This window comes from Sphaeramia orbicularis, chromosome 10 (genome assembly GCF_902148855.1).
Source record: "Sphaeramia orbicularis chromosome 10, fSphaOr1.1, whole genome shotgun sequence".
Taxonomy (NCBI): domain Eukaryota; kingdom Metazoa; phylum Chordata; class Actinopteri; order Kurtiformes; family Apogonidae; genus Sphaeramia; species Sphaeramia orbicularis.
In genome coordinates, this window is record NC_043966.1 from 47184492 (window position 1) to 47201339 (window position 16848).

General features: G+C 39.0%; 1 protein-coding gene across 1 annotated transcript in view; it reads left to right on the forward strand.

Annotated features, from left to right (window-relative positions):
- Nucleotides 1-16848, forward strand: part of il1rapl2 (interleukin 1 receptor accessory protein-like 2) — a 724024-nt gene that overhangs the window by 547779 nt on the left and 159397 nt on the right. The gene's annotated exons all lie outside the window — the stretch shown is intronic.

The following is a 16848-nucleotide window of genomic DNA, read 5'->3' on the forward strand; positions in this document are numbered from 1 at the left end:
CTGTAGGGTGGCTGGGCACACCCTTAGGGATAGGGTGAGGAGCTTAGTCACCAGGGAGGAGCTTGGAATAGAACTCCTCCACATGAGAGGGGCCAGCTGAGGTGACTCGGGCATCTGTTTGAATGCCATCTGGACACCTCCCTGGGGAGGTGTTCAAGGCAATTCCCATGGGGAGAAGGGCTTGGGGAAGACCAAGGACATGCTGGAGAGACTATGTCTCTCGGCTGGCCTGAAGGAGGAGATGTCTGGAGAAAGGGAAGTCTGGGCAACCCTGCTTAGACTGTTGCCTCCTTGACCTGGCCCTGGATAAGCAGTAGAAGATGGATAACAATAATGATGATAATAATAATGATGGATTAGTTTTCTGTAGCTCTTTTCAAGGCACCCAAAGCACTTTAGATTACTGATCCATTCATTCACCCTCACATTCACACTCTGGAGGTGGTAAACTACATTTATAGCCACAGCTGCCCTGAGGCAGGTTGATGGAAACGTGGCTGCCAATTTGCAGGGACCCTCGACCACCACCAAACATTTATAAGCATTCATACACCAGTGTGAGTGACACTGGAGGCAAGGTGGGTGAAGTAACTTGCCCAAAGACACAATGGCACATGACTAGGACAAAGCGGGATTGGAACCGCCAACCCTTCGGTGACTGGATGACTTGCGCTACCTCCTGAGCCATGGCCACCCACGATAGATGGATGGATGAATAATAATAATAATAATAATAATAATAATAATAATAAACTTTATTTGTATAGCACCTTTCATACAGAAATTGTAGCCCAAAGTGCTTCACATTGATTGAAAAAAATACAATACAAATAAAAAAATTAAATACAAATACATTTATGAATGGATGGATGGATGGATGGATGGATGGATGGATGGATGGATGGATGGATGGATGCATGGATGGATGGATGGATGGATGGATGGAGGGGTGGGTGGGTGGATGAATGGATGGATGGAGGGTTGGGTGGGTGGATGGATGGATTGAATGCAAGAATTTAGTGCAGGACCCTTTGTTCATATCTTGAGGTAAACAGCTATACAGTTTTGTTTTACTATATTCAGTCTCATTTTGGTTAGATGGGGAGAAGGACCATATATATGTGTGTGTGGTGTGTGTGTGTGTGTGTGTGTGTGTGTGTGTGTGGTGTGTGTGTGTGTGTGTGTGTGTGTGTGTGTGCTGGACATTTGACAATGGCATAGATGATCCTGAAGGTATACTTCCCCTATGTGCTTTAATCATAACAAATCACTAATCAATCAGTCTTTTGTTATTTCTGGTCTTCCTATGCTCTAATCAAACTATCCTTCAACACCTCTTGTAATTGGCAGAAGCAGACAGCTTCACAAGTGACAAATCTGTCCAAAGCAGCAGTGAATGATGCAGAGAGAGAGTTTGTCTGTAGCATTTCTCCCTTTAAGTAACTTTAAAAACTTGTAGGATTGTCTTCAATAATTCAGTGATTGACATTTGTACAGGCCAAATTTCACTGGTACAGTTTGATCAAAACAGTGAAGGTAAAACCATCTTATACATTTTCCGTCATCATCAAGGCAGTATTGCCCTAGGCAGAATCAACAGCATTTGCCATTCAAATAAACTTTTTGATAATTATCAGTCTTCTCAACACAAGGTCAACCTTGGACATGACTTGACCATGACAAAATGGAAAAAGTCTTACATTTTTTGCTCAGGTTCAGCTTACTGATTAGAAAACCGTCTTTCCTATCCATCAAACAACATGCAGTCATTCTACACAAGAGTTTGGATTCACCCCAGCGCTGTGTTTTATTGCAGTTGCATCATTTGTTTTCTGATTTTCTTTTTAATAATGTCTTTATTTTGTTCTCAATCTACCAGGTTAATACTTTTTATAACCTCATGGTAAATTGTCTATCCACAATCTATATTGCTACAATAGTTTTTCTATCAAAATGTCATATTTTGATTTCATTCTCACAAACTTTCACTTTAACCTTCACAAACATTTTGTGTGAATGACAGTGTCAGTATATTCCAGGCTTCCATCAGTTTTACTTATGCTTAATATGAAATATTGAACAGAAATCTAAATAGAATAAAAGCGGGGTGACCTTTCTGTTGTAGTTATTTAATGTGAAATCTACTCTGTGGATCTGCATTCAATCATCAGTTACATTTATGAGACTAGAGATCCTTTTCTCAGTGAAGCCACCCTTTTGAACAAGTCATCAGAATGTAAAACACCTCAATATGCTCAGTGAATATAATGAGGGTGATTTTGCACCACGGCTAAAGGCAGAAATGTGTTGTGAGAAACTGAATATAAATTACTTACATTTGATTAGGAAGTAAAAAGTGACTGAATCTGAACAGCATAATCTGAATTTGCATTTATTAGTTCGGAACCAAGTTCCAAGAAACTTGGAATATCACATAATGAAAGTGAATTCATTTGCTTTGAAATTATATTTCATATTTGGTGAGAATTCTACTGTTTACATCCTTCAGTATTCATGATTCAAATTCACTTTACTGACATGCAGATGCAGTTTTTCTACATAAAACAATCAAGAACCGATTCATGTGACTCTTTTTAAGGTGGCCTCCATGGCACCACAAGTTAAACAGCTTATGCAAAGTAAGGAAACATATTCACTAATTGGACAATAGATGCACAACAATGAGGATGCATAACCAAATACACAAACACCTGCAAATACAAAAAACACAAAAGGAAAATAACTTATATTTTCATGAGAATTTAGTCACAACATTGATTCATTTTTGAAACCTCTTAGTCCTCTGGAGGGTCGCAGGGGGCTGGAGTCTACCCATGCTACCAGTGGGTGAAAGCAGGGTACTGGACACATCAGCAGTTCAACACTAGGATAACAAATAGATATACACAGCCATTCCCTCCTATGACTGATTTAGACTGACCAGTTACCCTATTATGACTCTTTCTGGGTTTGAAACTATTGCTCCACGGTCAAAACACAGTTTCTTAAAGCTTCAAGGAGGGAGGGTTTGATTGGGGTTGATCACAGTATTATGTGTGAGAGCTAAATCATAGTAGTATGTGAAAGGTGTACAGGAAGAGGCGAGGCTTTAAGCGGAAAAATCCAGCTCAAAAAACAAAAGGAACTGAACAAGTTGCAGGCAGAAGAGATTCGGTGCCAGACAGCACCGCCACCCTGGTGCACAGCCGGGGCCGGGGCCGGGGCCGGGGCCGGGGCCGGGGCCGGGGCCGGACAGCACCAGCTAGCACTGCTGTAGGATCTCCAAGCTCCAGGCTCTTCATCAGCTGTCAGCTGCATTTAACTTAAAGGGACTTTGGATCCAGTTCCGAGTAAGGCTCCATCAGCTCCTAGTTAGGCCTAACAGCCGATGCTGTCCGACACACAACCGGGGCTCTGTGAGTCTGTTTATTTGCAGCTCGGTGCTGTGATTCTGTTAATTCATACCTCTGAAACAATAATATATCAAAATATGAGCTAATGTGTTAAACATCCACCAGTATACTGTCTTTGCTTTTTTGTTGCTAACCTTTTGTAATGCCGCGTTTCCGCTACGTGGAACCGGCTCAACTTGACTTGGCTCGACTTGGGTACCAGGTCCTATTCTTGGAGACTGTTTCCATTACAGGATACTACCAACTTTACAGTACCTGGACGTCATAGCGATGTGGCGCATTACTTCTGTGTTGTAGGTCAGAGAGTTGCAGATAAACTCACTTGTTGGGTGTTGTCTCGTCAAGCTCACACTGAATTTTTACATCTGAATCTCCTGGACCAACCATGGTGTAGTTTTCGGGCTGTCATCATGTGGATTAACCTACCACTATATTTACTGTAAACTTCTGCATCTGTTGTTTGTAAAAAGGTGGGTCACAGAGACAACTATCTGACCAGTCGGTGGTCTGCAGTGTTTACACGTCACCTTTTAGTATCTGGTCCTCAGTCCTGGAACCTTGGTGGAGGTGATACCAAAAAAGTAGTACCGGGTACCAAATTCCAGGTCCTTTTTCATAATGGAAATGCAAAAAGGTCGAATTGAGTTGAGTCGAGTCGAGCCAGTACCATGTAGTGGAAACGTGGCATAAGAATATGAACTGTAAAGGAAAACATTTTAAAACACGTCAAATTATAATAGATAATTTTAGTTTAACAAAGCAGAGATGGCTCAGTCAGGTTGACTTTGGTTTAAAGTAAGATCCAGTAACTGAAAACATGCTTTGTCAAATGGCTAAGCAGGACATTAAAGCATTAACATATGAGGGTTAGGGTGTACAGTAGTGGTACTTAAAGTTGTTGAACTTTAAAGAGCTTGAGTTGAGTTGTCAGGGTTCAGACTTTATGAATGAAACACTCTATTCCCCTCAAATGTAAATGTGTGTCTGCATGTGTTTGTGCGTAAGTGGACAAGAACAAAAGGTAACAATTACAAGGCAATCTGCCAAATGGAGCATATTGCAAATGTGTGTGTGACTGTGAATGTGTGTGTGGATATGAGGCATCCCAGAGGTATCAAATATTAGTGGACATGCCAAAGTGAACATATTGCAGATTAGTTAGGTGGAGGGGGCTAGAGCGATCACTTGGCAACACAGTGTCTTCATCTCCACCAGGGAACAGAAAACAAAGACGGTCTGCTCACAAGGAACGGAAACACACACAAGCCCACATCTTCTGCAAGCTTGACTTGGTCTACTTTAGTTGCAGTGAACTTTTTTGACCAGCTTTGGTACACTGGTCATATTCTCTGCGATGAACACAGATATTATGACCTTTATTTTCTCATTTTAACAAGTTATAACTTCCAGATCTTTGGAAGTTTCAAAAGGCATGTCTCCTCATTTACATTTTTCATTTTGTAGAAGTGGGCGACATGGTGGTGCAGTGGATAGCACTCGTGCCACACAGCAAGAAGGTCCTGGGTTCGATTCCAACACCAGTTGACAGGGGTGGGACCTTTCTGTGTGGAGTTTGCATGTTCTCCCCGTGTCTGCGTGGATTCTCTCCGGGTACTCCGGCTTCCTCCCACCAGCCAAAGACATGCACTGATAGGTTAATTGGTTAATCTAAAGTGTCCATAGGTGTGAATGTGAGAGTGACTGTGTGTCTCTATTTGTCAGCCCTGCTATGAAGTGGCGAAATGTCCAGGGTGTACCCCGCCTTCGCCCGTAAGTAGGATAGGCTCCAAGTGAGAAGTTATTTCTGTAGTTAATCCACTTGCATGTTCCAGTGAAGGACATGTATGGCCAGAAATATTCCAAAACCAAAACCAAATTAGAATAAAGAATTAATGTCTGACACGCAGCTTAATTTCCTCATCCATAGGAACATATCACTGTGTATAATGAAATATATTCATTAGAGTTCAGCAGAGGCAGATCTCATTCATCATTACAGCCTATTAGTTTGATACTCCCAACGTACTATCAGCTTTATTGTAATGATGCACTTGGAGTTCATTTCTTTTCCTTGTAGTCACACGTCATGCACACATTCACTCTCAGCTCAGAAACACATTTCTAAATTTTGTTCTGAATGGGTTTCTTTTTCTTTCTATTACAACATGTCGCTGTGCATATTACGGCAGCTGTCAGGTTGTCATGAGTTGACCTGCACTGAAAAAATTGGCTACATGCTCAACATGCTGCAAATCATTAACTAAAACAATGTAGTCTGGCTCACTGGCAGTACTCTACCAGAATAAAAGTGAATTTTTTTTTTTACACAGTCAGAATTCTTATTCTCTATCTTCCCTCTATGTGTTTCTACTTTATATATTTGCTGAAATAATTAGCTAAGATAATGCAATTAACTTAGCTTATTAAAATGGTATATTTGCTAAGAAAATGTTTATATACCACTCATTCATTGATTCATTGTTTTTAATAAGGGTAATGCCCCTTTAATCACAAATAAACATAAATACATGTAAAAAATTGAGTATACGATAGCATCTTTTGTTCGCACTTTTAACCCAAAATCCACTCCACAGCTCACTAGTATTATGTTGTTCATATACACCCTTAAAAATTATTTCTGTGGGTTTCAGCCCCAAAACAACCACTTGTGAATATTTGTCACAGTTACAAAACAGATCAACTTTATTTATTCCGGAGGAGGGGGGGGGTTCATTTTCCATCAGCTTAAGAAAGTGAAACTATTAAAAATGTGAAGTTGCAGGTAGCTGAGCCATATCTTTACATTTTATTGAAACGTCTGAAATGAATGTTTGAAATGAGTTTTGGTATGAGCGGTCATAATACTGATATTGATTATACTAGTCATATATGTTATTATCATACAGGTTTTTTGGTTTTGTAAAGTTCCAATGACTACACGTGTATTTCTCAGTCTCTGTATTAAGATACAATCTGGTTATATGTGAAGTATGTACCAGTATGTACCAGGAGCAGAACAAACTGCAACAAAAGCAACAAAAGCAGCTTCTATAAACCAGAGGTAGTATTCAGTGTAACCTCCCTTTGCATGTATTTAACCATTTTGTTCAGACAATATGAGATTTATGGGATTAATTTTCCGATATTTTATACCAGGTTTCCTTCAACACATGTAAGATGTTTCTAATTGTTTGTGCTGCTTCTTGTGATGGGGTCAGAGGTCATACTAAATTGCGACTTTAACACATTTACTTCAGTTTTTGTACGTGTGTTTTTAAGGCTTTGCCCATATTTCCTGTATTTTCTTGTTGTATCTGAAGAAAAAAGAATGGGGAAATAAATATGTATTATGTATGCTCATTTCAATCCTGCAAAAACAGCAAAACTAAAGGTGGCCTAAGACTTTAGCACAGGACTCTATCTGGATATGCTGACGCATTTGTTGCATCAATTCAGTTCCAAGTTTGATTCTGTCTTCAGTTCTACAAATGAATAGATGAAAAACACAACAAGACACTACTATTACCAGTTGAGAGGACAATTGGTAGAAACCTATATATTTTTAAAAGTAGGGATCTGTTAAATAAGACAAATATTGATGGTTGTTAGTTTTGCTCCAAGGACATAAGGGAAATGAAAGAAACAAATTCATCAGACTTGGGGGATTAAGGATAGGCTAATGTAGTTTCCTTAATTCAGCTCACTCCTCCTCTGCTTTCGGAGGCCATTTAGTCCTTATCAGCGGAATATAAGCTCCCACACAGTCACACACTGGCAGATTGCAGAGACAGACAGGTGTAGTATGCCATATGTTGACTTGGTTAAAAGGTCAGTCCTCTTGTGGTCTCATTATAGTATCCAGGTACATTTTTTCTTCTCTTTGTTTCTGGGTCTCGGTACTGCTGGTTGAAAAGCCAACTTCCTCACTCTACTCTCTCCTTTCTTTCTTTCACACATTATTTATATCAGATCACTTCTTGGAATGATGTGTATCTGGAGATTTTCTGCTTCATCACACATTCAAACAAGGACTTAAAAGAGAGTGACAGCTGGGAGAGAGCAGGAGATTTGAAAGTGTGTGTCTGTGCGTGTTATATTTTCTCATGACAGGATCTATAAAGCAATCTACCATTGTTGAGTCAGCATGTCTGAACACATCACTACACACTGTATCCTTAAGATGCACAAACACCCACAAACATGTGCATGGCACAGCCTGAGACTGACTGGTGTGCCTTAAAATTATCAACATGCATCCATAACTAAACCCGATTTATTGTCACAGCAACCTGAGTGATATTTATTTAGATCACAGGCAATAAACTGCAAAACACAGTCATTTATGCTCTTGACAGGAAGTGTCTGACTTCAGCCTGGCAGAGGTTGGTTAGTTTACATTCTGGTTGGGTTTAGATCTCCACTGATTGGCCAAAATCAAACCAGCCAACAGCAGGAATTGGAAATAATGAGCACATGTTGCACAGTAGCCAGCCCACTGACAGTTTGTCATTATTTTCCCACCACTCAGATTCTTAAAACACAAATTTTAATGACCTAGGAAGTATACATTTTTAGGTAGATATCTGGAAAAATACAGGTTATAAACACATAAAGCACAGCAAAATTTATGGTGATTGTAAAGACCTGCCGCTTTTGTTTGTGGGCATTTAAATCAGGATAAAAATATTCTTCTACAGGATGGAAAGGAGAAGAATAGAGGATGACCATCACCTAACGCATTTTGGCCCAACTGTGAATGACTTTGGCTCAGTCGCACGAAAGACCAGGTTTGGCCTGGCACTAGAGACAAAAGAGAAACTGATCACCAGCCAGTACAGCTCAAAAGACTGGGTCTCTGTGCCACGGGTATATATTAGGCCGCGACAAAGTTTTACCTCCTCTCTCTGCCAGTAAACTCAAGTGAAACTTTTTTTTTTTTTTTTTTTTGTGAGGTGCATTCACAAGTAAACTTAACAATGTAAAAGATAAGAGGCAGGAGGGGGACACAACATGAAGCCTGACTCCAACCCACAACACAGAGCAGTATTTTTGGAAATAGGTAAGAGCTGCAGTGGATGTAGAAATAGGCACAGCATATGATTTGATAACAACTGTGGGTTTCTAAAGGTAAGTATTTTTGCACAATAGTTGCAAAGCTGTGTCAGTATTCAGTGTTATTTTTATTCCACTATATATGCAAACTCTATTGAACTCTAACTGAGAGGCCACGATAATTTAACCTCAGTGATTAAAAGCCAGGAATGCATAGTGTACTACGTGGTGCATATTAATATTCAGGCATAACAAGAAGGATGTGGCAATCAGGTGATTTTGACTGATAAAGATTTGGGTGTCTGATAAAGGCTTAAAGACGAGGTCAACATGGACGAATGAGGTTTGGTCAGGCAGGCAAAAATAAAGGTGGAAAAACTCTTTGGGGTAATTAAGCTATAATTCAAGAGATTCCGGAATATGATTTTCACATTTTTCAACATATATTTGTTCAGGGTTATGTTAGTGTCATGTAAAGTGTTATTGCAATCAACAATATAAATTGTATCATTGTAAACAACTTTTTTTTTTCTATATCAATGGCACTGAGCTGATATTAACACTAAAACATCACACCTTTAACAGGTCACTCAGGAGACGATCAAAATACAGCTAGGCATTTATCACTGTACTTAAGGATATTAACGTCATCAGTTGCTAGCACAATACTAAAGACAATCAAATTTGATTAAAAAAAAAAAAAGAAAAACAGAAGATGTACTTATGTGGCCTACTGTATCTATGGTATGAATCCAAAACTGATGTACAAATGACCAAAGGAGGTAAACAAAATTAGACACGGTGACAATTATAGTTTTTTGTGAATCCCTAGAGAACCTTTTCCCTTGTAAGATGGCCCCTTCCCCACAAACTCTTCTCCAATTCACAATGACCCCACCATGACATAATGAACCTCCTCAAGACACAGCAGAATTTTAAGCCTCCTGGAGAAAGCCTGATCTCATTCAAGGCCTGTTGGCTCACCGCAACTGCCATACGGCCAGGAGGGACAAATCCTAAACACACAGTTCCGATTCTCCAGTGTCTGCCTGTCAAACATCACCAGGAGCTTTGGAGCAGCAGTGGGACAGAGAATGGGAGGTGAGGCTCATTCTAGAACTGATCCACTGTGAACGGATGCAGTGGGGAGTTTGGATGCGCTACTGGGATCGCTGTAACTGCTGGAATGATCCACATACAGCTGTCACTTTATTTCCTCATCCTCATCATCTTCAGTGTTCACCCTAGTGTGATCACCAGTGGTAGCTTGGAGGCAGGGGATGGAGCTTGACAAATGGACAGCTTAAACACCCTCTTGCTGGGCTCTGGTATGTTTCCCTGAAGTTATTTAAATCTCTTGGTATGTCCTCTTAAAACCTGTACCTCATGATGAAAGTTAAGAATCCAACAGACTGACATTGTTTTTAGGCAGATAAGCATCACGAACAGATTTATCCACTATTGTTGAATCTGTTGCATCTGTTCATGCAGGTCTGACAGTTACTGTAAAATATAGCTTTAGGTGTATTTCTTGTGGTCCAAATGGCCTTACCTTTGGACTCCCAAAAATCTTCATCTTTCAGCCCAAGTTAACATCTCAAACTGTTTCTGATAAATCATGTCCCCAGTATCCATCAGGGGCTTGTTTCTGCACTAGCTCGTTAAATCGTTAAGCCCAGCGCAACGCAAAATGCGCCCATTTAATGCATTTTGCGCTATCCCGTTTCTGGGATCGCTCTTTGTTCATTGACAACCAACGCAATGCAAAATGCATCAGCGTGTTAGTTCGTTAACCCCAACGCAACGCAAAATGCGCTATCCTGTTTCTGGGCTAGCTGGACGCACTCCCCCAGTTCCGCGCTACAGAGGTGATTTGAGGTCCGCGTTAGAGTGAGGATGTATTCTTGTAGCTTCATTTCACTTCACTTCTGTCATGTATTTCCTTTTAAATATCATTTACATTTGAAAAAAAGATTTTCAAAAGAAGTTTGACAATATCTTTGATGAGATCAGATTTTTCCCATGGACATTTTGCACTGATAAAAACAAATTTACTGAGTGAGGATTGATCCGCTCACTGAATTTTATTCTCTGTATCGATTTATGGATAGCTATAGATTAGTTCAGGACAAAGTGTGTGTGGCTTTGAGAGATGAATGAATGAATGAATGAATGAATGAATAAATGAATGAGAACCGTACGGAGGCAGAGCCAGTGAACTGGTGCCACACACACACACCTTCTGGTGTGTGTGTGTGTGTGTGTGTGTGTGTGCGTAATGAGATAAGCGCATAGATAAGAGGAACGGAGCAGAGTTCAGTTTTTCTACAGGGTGGGGAAGCAAAATTTACAATATTTTGAGGCAGGGATTGAAAGACAGTGTATGCCCAATTAGTTTATTGAAAGTCATGAGAATTTATTTGTCACAAGAAAATTTACATAATAGAAAATGTTTTTATTCTATGTGTCCTCCTTCTTTATCAATAACTGCCTTCACACGCTTCCTGAAACTTGCGCAAGTGTTCCTCAAATATTCGGGTGACAACTTCTCCCATTCTTCTTTAATAGTATCTTTAAGAAAGTCGACATTGCTGTGTGATGTTCTATTGGTAGCATGTTCTAAAACGCCCCAAATAGCAGAATCCAGAGGGTTTAGATCTGGGCTAGAAGGCGGCCATAAACATGATTCCCAAAAATTGCTAAAGTTGGATTTGTTGCAGTTGTCAACAAGTGTTTTAGTGTTCTTGTGATTTTAACTTCAAATCATATTTTACTGCATTTCTAACGGTCTTGTTGTCTACCTCAAGTTCAATTGCCATTTTTCTCATGGATTTGGTTGGATCCTTTAGGATTTTGGATTTGAGAGCTTTAATAAAAGCTTTGGTACGTTTTTTGTTGCTTCTCCACTTCCAGACTTTCTCGTAATAGTTTTGCTCATAGTCATTCTCTTCTTTACATTATAAACAGTCTTTATGGACACTCCAACTATTTTTGAAATCTCCTTTGGTGTGACGAGTGCATTCAGCAAATCACACACTCTTTGACGTTTGCTTTCCTGATTACTCATATGGGCAAAAGTTTCTGAAAAGGTATGGATAATAGTGTTAGGTATGATTATGACATCAATATATGTTTGGTTTCAAAACAATTGACGTAGTGCCTGCTGAGAAAAAACAACTAAATGTTCATTGTAAATTTTGCTTCCCCACCCTGTATACAGTCTATTTGTCCTGTTGTTTGCCGTGGGTACCGCCAACAGTGACCATTTAGAGTTCTGTCTCAGTAACCAGTGTGGAATAACTCGGATCATCCTTAGACGTCCAGCCGGACACATGATATAAATGTGTAAATAATTCAGTTCAGTTCAGTTTATTAACGGGGGGGGGGGGGGGGGGGGGGGGGCACATGCAGACAGCTGAGCTCTATATTCAGATGAGGGTAAGACAGCTGAGGGCAAGGGTCACAAATATCCTATAATAATTCGGCATTCTTACCATAATGCTGTCAGATGACTGGAAACAGCAGGAGTGGAGGCATTCATTCTGGGTTAAACAGTGAACACACCTGTTTAGCGCACCCTTCATCGTACATAGAGAGCTAACGATGGTTTAGCAAAGACAATGAGCGCAGAAACGGATTTTGCATCCGTTAAGCTGACCCATCGTTCGCTCACTATTTGCTCTGAAGGGCACGCAAACGGCTGCGTTCACTATTTAACCCAGAAACGAGTCCCAGATCACCAGCAACTCCTTGCAGTAGTGATGTGACATTCACGAACAAATCAAATCTTTTGAACGGTTCTTTGAAATGAACGATGGGAGCCGAGTCTTTGTAAAGAGCTGTTAATTTTTTTTTTTTTTTTTTTTTTAAGGAGGGAGTGTCTGATTGCCTGTCAATTTAGCATCACTGGGGAGAAATTGGGCGGGAGGAGACTGAGCAGAAAAAAAAGACTTTACACACATTTATTTTTCTTGTTCTGAGGGAAAATGCACTACAGTTGCTAAGGTATTTAAGTAATTGCAATGACAAATCATTTTTGTGTTTTGTGCATTTTTTCTGTATGTTTACCAACATACTGTTCTTGTTCTGAGAATTGCACTATAGTTCAGGTATTAAAGTAATTACAGTCATTAATCACTGTTGTGTTTTGTGCAATTTTTTCCGTATGTTTACACACATTTATTGTTCTTGTTTTGAGGAGAATAAAATGTTATTTCATAAGAAAATGTTTTATTTTATTCTTCATTTTAGGCTATTGACTAGTCCACATAATGTACCGTGATGTTTTTGGTCAAATTCCAGCATTTGCCTAATGTCACCTCTCATGTCATGTATTTAGCCCACACATTTGAACTAACTATTCTTTTTTACGGTAAGATGATATTTACTGCCGTGCCAATTAAACACCTTTAAAATGTAATGTCAATCATCACATGTAGCCTATTTAGTCATTAAAACATTGGTATTTCAAAATAATGAAAAAAACATAAAAGAGCCAGTCTTTTGAACGACTCTTTTCAGTGAACGGCTCCTGATTGAACGGCTCCCTTCAAAGAGTCAAAAGTCCCATCACTGCCTTGTAGGGTTAGGGTTACATCAGAGCTATGCTGAAGCTTATATTGTGTTTCATTTACATGTTAAATACAGAAAGTAGAAGATACTGCATTTGAACTGAAGAATAATAACGTGATCTGAATAGTGTTTTTTGTGATAACCTAACCCAGGGTTCCCTGAATATATGCCAGTAGATGTTAAAAGGTTCAATGGCACACACACTCCATGGATGTTTACCCATCTAGAAAGTCAAATTAGTATTTCTATTGATTATTATTTTGACTTTCTGTAAAAAAAAAAAAAAAAAAAAAAAGTTGATTTGAGTTATCTGAACTGAAAAGATGGGATATATGTTGAAACAAAATGTTCAGCAGTATAGATACTGAGTCTGAGTGCATTCAGCCAGTGTATACATACACTTGTGACTTTAAATCAGTGTGAAGTCTGAGCCATCGATAACACCACAGATGTAGTTTTATTACCCAAACAGCGAGGATTCCTCTGTGAGCAGTAGTTGGCTGGGGGGGGGGGCTGTCAGTGAAGAGAAGATCAAATCCTTGCTAATAAGCATCTACTCACTAGCTTCCAAGCCTTTTGCTGCTTTGCTCCTCTGTGAAGATGTGGGTTAGAGGGACTCAATCCATCCCTGCTGGAGTCCATCACTTCTCCACATCATGGCACTGCAGGTTTCAAAGAAAAGCAGCTGCTAGTGGATGAGATGGTACACCCAGAGTCCCACAGTCCCAGTCATGAAACAGTCATGCTAACAGCATTACCCTGAGTTTGGATCCACACATTACTGCGTAAAGCCTTAGTGGAAGTGACATTTCCTCATTTAAGGTCAAACCTTACCCTAATTCTTTTTCCAGGTTTAATGTTCTACAAAGCTCTGTGGCTGTTACATTCATAACACATCAGTCATTAAAAAAAAAAAAAAAAAAAAAAAAAAAACTGATCTATTCTCAGCTGTTGTTGTTGCTAAGAGCCAACGATTTACAATATGGCTGCCAGTTACTTCACCTTGGAGCCTTCTATTAAAATGCTTTTCTAATATCTGTCTGGCAGAAATGAATAATTTTACATTTTTACATCCTCTTGCCTCTTTCTGCTTTTCTTATTAAATGCTCTTCCGCTGTACTGTCTGTCTCTGGCTGCGTATTTCTTTCAGTGAGCACAGAGATAAGTGAATATGAAACAGACATCATTATGTTTTCCAGTCTTTTACAAACACAAATCCAACACCCCTCGGCTATGCAATGAATATTTTCTCAGCATGTTTTCATCACCCCCCCAATGCAAAAGACACACACAGAGGCACAGGCAGACAAATCCATATTGCACACATACAGCTATTTGATTCTATTATGAAGAATAATCTTAGCATAGTCATCAGTTTCTCACTTTCTTAGGACCGTTTCCTGCATATTGTTTTAGAAATGTTATTTATATTTTTACATTTTCTTACAACTAAAACATTGTCTTTGTCTGTCTCAGCATTTCTTTTGAAAGTCACTCTAAGACTCAGCCTCCTCCTTTAGAATCCCACAAACTACAATTTTTTTTTTAACACAATCATGTTTATGATGTTTAGACTAAAAAAACTTTTCTAAATTACTCTCTTATTGCTGTAGACATATTGTTGCAGTCAAGACCAGCTAAACTGTGGGTATGTTGAGACAGAGTCAGGACCAAGATACACAGCAAGTGTTTCTATCACAAAATGTGAAAATGTAAAATGTCTTTGCATACGTCAACATTTGCTAACTAAATTAGGTAGCTTGTGCTACTGGTTCGGTTGCAAATACCCAGCATACAACTGAAACTAGTGCACATATGTAGCAAACGAGATGATCTTCACAAAATCTTTTTGGTCTAATCTGAAGGTTTACTAGGTAGCCTTTCCAGTGTCTGTTACACTTCCATCTCCACAGCTGCCTCAGTAAGCTGGTGTGTACTTGATTTGGTTCTTTTGTTACACATGAAGTCTTTGTGTTTAGGTTGACAAGTTTTCAAAGAACAGGTTCATGTCTCCACCAGAAAGGCCTTTTTCTTATTTCTATCAAAAATGAACGTAGAGAACAAGAGAATGTCTATGTAGAGTAGTATATGAATACATCAGACTCCAGCTTTTCTGCCACTTTGGACTGAAAGTGGCTCTCAGAAATTACCACAATTTCACCCATCCTCTAATTTCTTTGCTGCTGCCAAACATCTTAGTTGGATAATAAATTATGATAGTTTGTTCTGTAGCGACGTGTGTGTAGCAGCACACTTACACTTCCGCTAATATGTCCTGAAAGCATGTGTCAAAAAAAGTCAATTCATGCTCTTTTTCGACATGAAAGAACAATTTTCTACATTGTCACACACACTGTTTCAGGGTTTTGGAAACCTTTACAAGACCTCCTGTAGGTGAAATGGCTAATGTAGAACCTGCCATCACATTTATCATTCATTAAATGGACGTCAAATTCTCTCAGTTACGTTAAAGTTGATAAAATAAAGAGTGTGGATAGTTCTGTTTGATTCCTGAAATCCACACCAATGTCTGAAAATGTGCTTTAAAGCAGAGGCGCTACTCGGCAGAGCTGATTTTGGAGCTCCCAATGCTTTGAGTCGATGTCTCTCTTTCTGTGTTCAGTCTTAATAGCTTCAAAGGTACTCTCATCAATCAGTGGCTTGATGTGAAAACGTATGATCATACCAGTTGAAAATGTAGTCGGGTCAATGTGTTCAGTATCAGCAGAGCCTGGTCTAGTATCGATCCCTGGCTTCAGAGATTAACTTTTAGTTAACTATTGATGACTACTGGAAGTTAATATATGTACAGAAGAGTCTTCTGCCACTGGTTAGTGTAAAAAAAAAAAAATTTACTAGTGAAGATTATGTTGACAGTGTCAGCCTTTTAAAGTTTGTATTTAAATATAACTGAAGATTTGAGCATGTGGTGTGATGATGATTCATTCATTCATTTGTTTTGAGCAAAAGAAAAAAATAAACGTTTTTTGTATACAAGGAACTACTATCTGAGCAAATACATTAATAAAGACAAGAAAAGCACTCGGAGAGCGCAGACCTCCACCAAGACAGATCTGCTGCTGCCCCCCCCCCCCCCCCCCCGATCACCACCAAAATTTAATCATTTCTTCCTTGTGCCAGTATCAACATTTCCTGAAATTTTCATGAAAATCCGTCCACAACTTTTTGAGTTATCTTGCTAAAAAAACAAACACGTAAACATGCATGCACACAAACACACAAAGCAAAGTGATCACAATACCTCCTGGCGGAGGTAATAATCAAGACAAAATAGCAAATGTTATGTACACAAATTATAATAAAATAAACTGAATATGTATTGCTCAAAAAGGAGTGGGAAGAAGAAAACTTATTAAATCCCACCCCCATCTCACATTTATACAACATAACACATTACTTTTGCTTCCTTAATGGTATGGTAACATCTGTTTAGAGTCTGAATAATGTAAATAACCGATAAAAAACACATTAGGTCAACTAATGTATATTCCACTTAGTAACTATCTAAATGATAATCTGCATAATTTATAATATTTTTCAGCAATAATCACATACCAACTAGGGATGCAAATTATTGATTAATCCATTGATCATTAGTTATTTGACCTTATCGATTGATTAACGATTAATTGATGAGCGGCGATTTTTCGGAGAACCTGAATTTCTCTTTTGATAGGGTCTACAAGAATAAAAGCTAAATATTGTTTATGTACTTCATGAAAAAAGCATGCCATATTCCTCAATGATTGATTTATTGAACCATTGGATACAGTACAGACAATGACATTTG